Source organism: Papaver somniferum, unplaced genomic scaffold, assembly GCF_003573695.1.
Source record: "Papaver somniferum cultivar HN1 unplaced genomic scaffold, ASM357369v1 unplaced-scaffold_132, whole genome shotgun sequence".
Classification (NCBI taxonomy): Eukaryota; Viridiplantae; Streptophyta; class Magnoliopsida; order Ranunculales; family Papaveraceae; genus Papaver; species Papaver somniferum.
The window spans coordinates 10,198,796-10,209,334 of NW_020622381.1; positions in this window are offsets into that span (position 1 = coordinate 10,198,796).

Genomic DNA, 10,539 nt, shown 5'->3' on the forward strand with positions numbered 1-10,539 from the left:
CCGTAGGATGCAGATGCGATCCAATCTGACGGTCGGGAATGGAGGCGGGTATGGATATAGAAAATGGGTTTGGGTAAGGGTTTTGGGCCTTGGGTATGCCAAGCCCATATCTTCTTTAAGAACAATTCTTCCTTCTTGAGCCCATTCCTAGCTTTTTGGACGTGTGCTCCATTCTTTGCGGCTTCCTTGCGTAATTCTTCCCGGCTTTTCACTACTTTTCTGCTCTTTTCGCTCCGCGACTCATCCGAACTTCATTTATTACCTAAAAATGCAAGATTAAGTAAGAAAAATATTTATTCTTGAAAACAATGAAAATACAGAATATGGGATAAAATGTAGAATTAATGCACAAAAGATGAGTTAAATGCCAAGAAAAATATATAAAAATATGCACTTTTTAGCACTCATCACTAATGTGTCTCATTGAAGCATGAAAACTCATGCCACAAGAGTCTCTGACTTAGTATATTGTCTCTCAGAGCATACATGAATATGCAGTCTCTCAACTGATGCAACAACATATCTCATGAATACTGAGCAATTTCAGTAATCACCTCTATATAGAATCGAACGATTGAACGGCTCCTAGACAGCTTGCCTGCTAGTATAGAGCGATAACGTCTTCAGAATGTAAAAATGTTTTCCCTGACTATATAAAAGAAATATGACGCTTCAACTAGCTCATATCACCCAATCTTTGAATAATTAATGCTCTTAGACAGCTTGCCTGCTAGTATAGAGCCATCAATTAATTATTTCTAATCATTAAATTCATCAACTGAATCCTAGAAAATATTCTACATTCTTCATAATATTTCATTGCTTCAATTCATGGTTCTTCCCAGCAGAATTCCATGGGTTAGTAATAAATATTCAACGTGCGGGCATATGAACCACTATCGAATAAGCCCCGACAAAATGGTGCAAGTGTACTCAGCAATAATGCACTAACGAGCACCTGAATGCACGAACGAGCATTCAAAAATACGAAAGAATAATGAACCTATGCAAAATAGGAAGAAAAAAATAATAAAATATTAGTTAAGGCGCTAGGGGATCGGGCCAATCGTGGCTGGTCCCAGGCCTCTTTCTTTATTTTATCATATTTTATTATTTTTCCTTGATCTCATGAAAATCCCTTCATTTGAACAAAATTCCTTTGTCTTAAGGAAACTCTTCAGTTTCATGGTGTTTCCTTCATATCAAGGAATATAATAAAAATTAGGAAAACTGTCACATGACCGGGCTTACTAGCCGGCCGGCCATGCCCTGGCTTTAGCCGGTCCCACACGTTAATTCCTTGTTATTTTATTATTATTATTTCCTTAATCTTATGAAACTCCTTAATTTCATGATATTTCCTTCAAATCATGAAAATAATATAAAATTGGGAAAGGTTCACGGGACCGGGCCACTAGCCGGCCGACCATGTCCTACCCATGGCCGGTCCCACACGCCCCTTATTTTATATTATTATTATTATTATTATTATTTCCTTCATCTCATGGAAACTCCTTCGTTTTAAGGAAACTCATTCGTTTCAACAAACTCCTTAATTTCATGATATTTTCTTCAAATCATGAAAATAATATAAAATTAGGAAAGGTGTCATGGGACCGGGCTCATTAGACGGCCGACCATGCCTTAGACATGAAGTTCCTCAGTTTCAGCAAAACCCTGATTTCTTCATATTTTCTCAAATGTTGCTCAAATGCACACCAGAAAATATCAAAATTCTCAGGACTGAGACATGGGCACTCTGGTGACGTGGGCATATCACCTTGACCGACCAAGGTTGGCTCTTTGGCTTGCAAGAGGCCGGTCCCATATATTTTCATAATTTGACCTAATTCGTTCATATTAGGTTCAAACTCTTCCAAACAACTTGGAATTTCATCAAACGATCGTCAGTAGGTCCCATGACCAACCAGGGTCGGTTCCACGGCCCCTTGGTCGGTAAGCAACTGGTTTTAACACGATTTCCACTTCCACACTTTTTGACCCCAGCAACTGTCACACTTCATGGGATCAAGGTGTCTACAATTCTTGCAATATAAATAAGTCTCTGAATCATGATTGAAACAACGAACAATCTCTCGTAAAACAGACAACAGGAGAATAAGAACTCAGCGTCTAAGCAATTATTCTCAACAGAGCAAAATTCAATCAATCAGAACTTATTTTATTTCTTCACGCAGAATACACAACACACCTACAATTCTTGATCATCATTGATATTACGCATTTCTCAGCTTCCCTCCTATAGATCGACCCATCCTCTCTTGTGACCGAATCGACTCTGGAATGGCCATTGTCTTGGTTTAGGCCGGAGTCCTACAGATTGATCTCTCGAATTCAAGCACTCCCTTTTTTCAGTGCATCTGTGTGAGGTTGAGCAGTTTGATCGGTTCAAGGAGTCTCCTCCGCACGGTCATCTCCTCAATTCCTTAAAAACCAGCAAATCGTTTTGCCCCATCTACAGCCGTGAAGTCTAATGCTCAACTACACTTTAAGAAAATCAATTCATGAACATTAAGACACGGTTTCCAAAGATCGCATTCCTTAATTTATATATGTATTTGTTCATGAGTATGAAATTATACTTACCGATTTTAGAACATAAACCAACTTAGTTTGCAAACGGGTATGAAAATTTAAGTTCCGGATATTGGTCTTGCACGACAGTTAGCAAATGGGTATGCATATTGTTGTACCGGACCGAAACTCATGTGAAACCGTTTGAAAACGGGTATGCAAACTTGGTTCCCGGACTTTGACAGTAAAAAACGTTCGCATACTGGTATGCATACTTGGTTCTCGGACCTGAATCACACTACAACAGTTTGCATACTGGTATGCATACTGTGTTATATCCAGACAATGGTTATTTGTTCTAAATTCCCATTTCAATCATTGAAACATCCTTAGAATATGACAATAGCTGTCTCACACAAACTATTAGCTTATAAGTAATTTTCAAGTGATTGAGTGATCAATACGAAATATTCCGAGTCTACATCAAATGACTGTCTCACAAAAATCATGTAAGATATTTCAAGGAAATTTTCACATGATCATCTTTTGACTCATTGTTTAGTTTCCAACAAATAAATCGTTTCCAACTAAACTCGTCAAGAATAATGATGAACGTAGTTAAAAGAAAAAGCTTTCCAACACATATTTCGAGAAAGATATAAGCGATTTAAACTCGGCTCGAAATATCAGATGTGTATAATGTAAACGACTTAGTCTCAATAAGAGATAGAATATAATAGACTTCTGAGTGATAGATAAGTTTTAGTCTCCACATACCTTTTGTTGATGAAGTTCCTCCAAGCTCTCGTCAGTAGATCTTCGTCTTTAATCGATGAACGCCGTGAAGTCTAAAGCTTAACTACACATTATGTCCTAGTCCGAGACATATCTATAAGTAGACTAGAAATCAAGACTTATAGTTTTTATCACCTAAACTTGAAAAACAAGCTTGAGATAGCAACGCCTTGCGAGTTCGACCGAGTAGTGATCTAATAGTGCAGGTGTCCCTGCTAGGAAAGAAGTTGATTTATGTTTCCTATCAGATAGTTGCTTGTCTTTTAAGACTTGCAGATATATTAGTGTACAACTGGGACAATGAATACGATGTGAATATGGATATCACGATTGTTTCTCCCTTCACAGGTGGTGGGGTAAGCACCTTTTTTCCCGGTAAGGCAGTTGATGATATCGTCGCTCAACAAAGAACCAAATATTTAGAGAAGTGTGCAGCTTAGGCATGCTGGATTTTTTTACTTTAACGGAGTTGGGTGGTGACACTGTGGAGTTTCTGAAGAGATTTCGCAACTATATGGCTAGCCATGATGCGAATATCATAATGGAAGATTTTCTATTCCATATGATTGGGGTTGTCATTCAAAAGGGGATTGGATCCTGGCTTGTTGCCAGGCTTCCATCTAACTCTTATAATTCTTCCTCTTCTGATGAATAACATTTTAAAAAAAAAGTTAAGAAAAAAATAATATTTAACAATAACAATAATAACAATTAGTAAATTTATTATTATGTGTACTTAATAACAAAAAATTAATTAATTTTTGAAGGGTAAAACTATTTAAACATATGTTTGTTTTTTTCATTTGCCACAAAAACAATAGTTGAACTTGATATTTACCTAACAAAATTTGATCATTTTTCTATTGATCTTTAGCTTTTAGTTTATACTTTACGAAATGTTCAACTGCTTTTTCTACACAGCATAACACAACAACGCACAACAGGAAAACGCTTTTTAAAAAGCACATCAATACCAAATCATCAGCTTCATAAGATATACATAAGCAATAAATTTAAAGACTTGAGAAAAAGTAGGATATGCATTTGCCTCGTTAAAAACCTTCCCAAAAGAAACCCATAATGGCCAGACCTTGACTAAGGAAAATAGTGAAATGCGAAATGTCCAAAAGACTATAACAATTTTAAAACTAAAACTAAAATGAAACTATATATAATTTTTCAAATACATAGAAGTTCTTTATTCTCCATGTGAACTAATGAATTACACGAAATGGAAGTCTGAGTGAATCTACAAGCTAAAGCGACCTCTACAAATAGTGGAAGTTTGGGTGAATCGACATATGGAACTCTGCGCAAAGTTTCCTCCTCTCCTTGATCGTTTATACTACCCCAGACATCTGACTACATTTTCCAATTGAAATGGAATATTACTACATAAATTGCATCGAACATCTAGAATAAACCTAAGAAGACATGACATATTTCTCCCATTTGAATATAGGATATCGCAATTTATTTTGGATTGTTCAGTTGTAGAGGATTTCAGAAAACCCCTATCACAAAATTTTCGGTTTTTCGGGAATATATTGCTAAATGATGGTGTGCAATATCAGTCCGCCATAGACCCCCTGTTACTGGATATAATCCTCCACGAAAAGTAAGAAATTCGACATATTTTGACATTCGAGATAAAGCCTACGGGCAGGCGCTTTGTCAGTTCGTTTGAGCAGCTTGAAAGCCAATTGAGATACATTTTTTCAAGACTTCTCAAAAAGAAATTTGAAGTCAAATATTTTTTTTTGATTGGTCCTGAACAGGTCGAGATATATCTCCGGATTTACCCCTACACACGAAATTCTACTCTCTTCTATCTTACCCAAGTTCATTGGATTCGAAAGCAATCCACCACTTTTTGGTACTTTCAACCCGATGAATAATCCGCTTGAAGCCAAACAATCTTTATTCCTTCTTTCACTTTATTTTATAGATAGATAACACTTTTCAGATCGGTCCGAGTTACGCTCTGCAACTCGGCGATTGACTCGGTGCATTTTTTCTTCTCAGGATTTCATTATCCGTGCAGATTATTTATTGATTCAGGTGAGAATTTGTTCGGTAATTCGGTTTATTTCATATGGGGACTTCAATTAATGATAATCATTAGTTTCTACTGATTAAAATGTCGGATAATTCAAGCTCTCGTTCTGATTCTGAGGTTTTCAAAAATCTCAGATCTGAAAAAAAAAATTGTTCAAAGTAATTTTGGTACCTCAATCTACATCCCTGATGAGGAGATTGATGAAAGTTTAACCAAATGGAGATTCAATTTAATCGGTAGTTTAGATTTAGTCAAAATCAAACTGGCAATAGCTGAAACAAATTTTAGAAAGCAATGGAATAAAAGGAGAATGTCAATTTATCCCAATTGGAAAATGTTTTTTCATTATTAAGCTGGATAATGGTGATGACATGAAGTATATATATGAGGGTCTCTAGGAGGTTGAGGAACAACAATTAAGGTTAAGATACTGGGAACAAAATTTTAAGCCAGAATTACAAAAAACATCTACTGCTTTTGTATGGTTTGCTTTTCCAGGACTGAGTATTGAATACTGGAGGGAGAATATACTTATGGCAATAGGGAGTGCAATAGGAAGACCAATCAGAGTGGATGAAACTACTTTGAAGCGTGAAATCGGTTATTATGCTAGTATGGCACGTTTGATCAAAGTAGGTTGTAGTTGAATCAAAGTATGGCACGTTTGATCAAAGTAGGTTGTAGTTGAATCAAAGTATGGCACGTTTGATCAGGTCATTAAAACTTCAAGTCTTCCTAAGTTTTTTATGCATTGTAAAGTGGTTGGTCATTTGATAGCTGAATGCAGAAATAAGAGAAGGGAACAAGTGCAAAGCAATAAATCTCAAACTACTTCTCAATAACAATGGAGATATACTCCTAGAAAGGGTAAGAATCCAACTAGTTTTGATGCCTGTTTTACTCCAAAGCATATTGACAACAAAATTACTGAAAATTTAATGATTGAGGGTGAAGTTGTGGATGTTGTGATTCCACCAATTAGTCCACATTCTAATTCTAAAAATGATGATGGTTTCACTAGTACTATGAATTCTCCATTTGAGTTTCCAGTATTATCTACTGAGAAGGTTATGGATGTTGGTACAAGTATTCTTTCCTTAAATTCAGTTGTGGAAATTGTTCCTTTAGTTGAACCTGCTGAAGTGATTACATCTCAAGTATTATCCAATATTTCTTCTTGTGAGAAGTCTATGGAAGGTTGGAAGGAAGTCACAGGCAAAGCACCTAAAGCTAGAAAACTCAGTTTACAGGAAGGAGGTGATAAAGGTGGTAAGAATATTACTTCTCCCAGTAAGTTTAATGCTCTAATTGAAGTAGTGGAGAAACAAGAATTTTCTAAAGTGATTAGTAAACCTGTTAAAAGTAAGATAATTAAAGGGGTATCCAATGTCAGAACAAGAAAACAAGCTAATAATTTAGTTAAAGCAAATACTGGTGGTGGGAGCTCTCTACCTTCACAACAATCCTCCACTCAATGAAAGTTCTCTACTGGAAATATCAGGGGTTTGAGAAGAACTCAAGCTCAGGATAAAATTAGAAGTTTAGTACATCATTTTAATCATTCTTTACTTTGGATTGCTGAACCAAAGGTAAGGCCTTCAAGTAATATTATCAAAAATATGAAGTTATCTGGTATGTGTCATATGTTAGTTCATAATTCTAGTGATACTAGAAAAGGAAACATTTGGTTATTCTGGCATGCTTCCTTGTCGACTCTTTCAGTGGTGTCTTCAACAAAACAATCCATTACAGTTCAAGTTGGAGAAGTTTTGGTCACATGTATTCATGCTGCTTGTTTGACTATAGATAGAAGAGAATTATGGAATGAATTACTACAAGTTAGTGAAATAAAAAAGCCATGGTTGGTGATAGGTGATTTTAATGTGGTATTATCAATTGAAGAAAAGAAGAGAGGAAGAAGTCCACTTAGAATTTCTATACAGGAATTTCGGGATTGTTTGGAATCATGTAATTTAATACAAGCTCCAAGATCTGAAATCAAATTTTCATGGTGTAATAACAGAGTGGGCAAAAAGAGAATTCTCTGTGATTTGGACAAAGATTTTTTTAATACTGGGTGGTTGGAATGTTTTGAAGGTTGGTGTTACAAAGTTGGGGTTAGAGGCACTTCTGATCATGGTGCATTAACGGGTGGTGTTGTTAACTCTCCTAAACCAGCTAATATACCTTTTAGGTACCAACAAGTTTGGACTTCTCATCCTGATTTTTACAAATTAATTCAGAAGCATGGAAGGAAAGTTGCGAGGGTAATCCTGCATTCATTTTTCTTAACAAACCGAAGAGACTTAAAAATATAGTTAAGAAGTGGAATTGGGAAGTATTTGGTAATCTGAGAATTAAAGTGAAGAAAACTGAGGAGGAGGTTTTAGCTGCTTCACTTGAGTCTGGTTTTGATCCCGAGAGTGTGGAAATACTTAATTAATTGGTTGTTGCAAGAGGGAAGCATGAGATAGTTTCACAACAATATAACGAATTGATGTGGATTAAATCAAGAAATAAATGGGTAAAGGAGGGAGGAACCAATACTACTTTTTTTCATGCAACTATGAAGATTAGGAAAGCTCACAATAATATATCTGAGTTGGAAACCCATGAAGGTAATATAATAACTGATCAAATTTTGATTGCTGATACATTAGTGACACATTATAAGAAGAAATTTGAAGCAAAGCAGGTGGAATTTGATGAAGAATTGTTCACAAATATACCTAAAATTTTAACTGAGGAAGATAATGAAGTTTTAGATAAAACTCCTACTTTGGATGAAATTAAGAATGCAGTTTTTAGTATGGATCCAAATAGTTCTCCAGGCCCAGATGGCTTCCCTGACAACTTCTAATAGATTTGCATGGGAGGTGGTGGGATTGGAGTTGGTTGATGCTATTCAGTACTGTTGGAGGAACTGCTTCATTCCAAAAGGGTTAAATTCCAACTTTTCATTCCTTCCCCCTAAAATTCAAGGTGCAAAGAAAGCTGAACATTTCAGACCAATTGGGTTGGCTAACTTTAATTTCAAAATCATCACAAGAGTTATAACAACTAGAATCAATAATGTGATACAGAGAATGATTTCAACTCAGTAAGATGCATTCATTAAGGGAAGGAATATTCATGAAAAGATAGTGCTGGCTTCAGAACTTGTAAATGAGCTGGATATCAAGAGAAGAGGAGGTAATGTAGGTCTAAAAATAGACATAACTCAAGCTTATGATTCTTTAAGTTGGGTGTTCTTATTTGAAGTTTTAAGAAGATTTGGCTTCTCTAAGAAAATAATTACATGGCTAAAAAAAATATTTGAATCTGCTAGAATTTTTGTTCTTGTTAATGGGGGTCCATGTGGTTTTTTTGAAGTTGGAAGAGGGCTAAGGCAGGGTGATCCACTATCACCAATTCTATTTGTGCTAGCTGAAGAGGTGTTAAGTAGAGGAATATCTAATTTGGTTCAGAGAAGAAAAATAATTCCAATGGTGAACATGGGAGGTTGTCATCCAACTCACTTAATGTTTGCTGATGACATATTCATCTTTTTTAGTGGTAATAAGAAGACTCTTGAAAATTTAATGGCTTTACTAGTGAAATATCAGAAAGCCTCAGGGCAGGAGATTAATAGAGCCAAGAGTAAATGTTTTATTGGTGGTACATCTGAGTCAAGGAAAAATGGAATTGTAAATTACTTACAAATGGAGTTATTTTCTTTTCCTGATAAGTATTTGGGGGTTATTCTGAAACCTGGTAGAGTGAAGACAAATCAAGTTCGGGGGATGATGGAATTAATGCAAAAACAGCTAGCTGGATGGATAGGAAAGATGTTAGCATTCTCTGCTAGATTGACTTTGGTGAAGTTTGTTTTATGTAGTATCCCTATATACAATATGTCAGTATATAGATGGCCCAAATATGTTATTCAACTCTGTGAAAGAATTATTAGAATTTTTTTGTGGTCAGGTGATCCCAATATGAAGAAACTTATCACTGTCAAGTGGGATGAAGTCAGTGCTCTTTTTGAGGAAGGTGGTTTAGGCCTTAGAAGAATTGAGGTGATGACCAAAGCACTATTGATGAAGCTACTTTGGAAAATTGAAAATTTGGATGAAGAGTGGACTTTGTTTATGATGGCAAAATATAAAGATAAGAAAGGAGAGTGGATTAAATATTACAAACAGTCTTCCATCTGGCCTGGTGAGAAATGGGTAATGTCTGATATCAAGGAAGGTAGTAGATGGTTAATTGGAGGTGGAAGCAAAGTATCAGTTTGGAAGGATAAATGGGTAAAGGAGTATGCTTTAATTGACAAACATAATGATGATCCATTTGTGTTATAGAATATGGATATGAAGGTTGAGGCATTAATCAGAAATAGTGAGTGGAATATTCAAAGTAACATGCTGGAATTTTTTGATTTAAAGGAAATTCCTGTCACTGGAGGTGGTCAAGATAGAAGAATCTGGGCAAATGAACCAACTGGTAATTTCAAAGCGTCAAAAGTTGCAGCAATGGTGAGGAAGAAGCATCCAGTGGTTCCTTGGGCTAAACAGGTTTGGCATCCTTGTATTCACCCTTATACATCTGCTAACTTGTGGAAAATTCTAAGAGGTGCTTGTGCTACTGAAGAAACAGTTAGAAAAAAAGTTTCTCTACAGTATCAAAGCGCTATTTATGTGGTAACAATCAAGACAATTTGGATCATATTTTGTGGCACTGTGAATTTAATGAGGCTATTTGGCACTGGCTGAGTAGAGTATTCCAATGTGCAATTCCATCTGATTTTGAAGAAGTTTTGAAAATTGCCAAAGGGAAGAGTACAACTATTAAGGAAGTGTGGTTCAACAGTGCTTTTAATACAATGGTGGAACTGTGTACCACAAGAACACAAGGTTATATATGATGGTGAAAACCAGATGTTGAGAGATTTAAACAAAAAATTTTGAAATTCACAAAGGAATGCAGTGTGAGAATGAAAGGAAAAATAGGAGGCAATATGTATGATCTTCAAATTTTGCTATTCTTTGCATTTCAGGAATTAAAGTCCACACAGTTCAGGCTAAACAAGTTTTCTTCAAGCTGCCAGTTATTAGTCAAGTGCTCCTCTGCTGTGATGGTGCTTCTAAAGGCAACCCATGAAAAGTAGG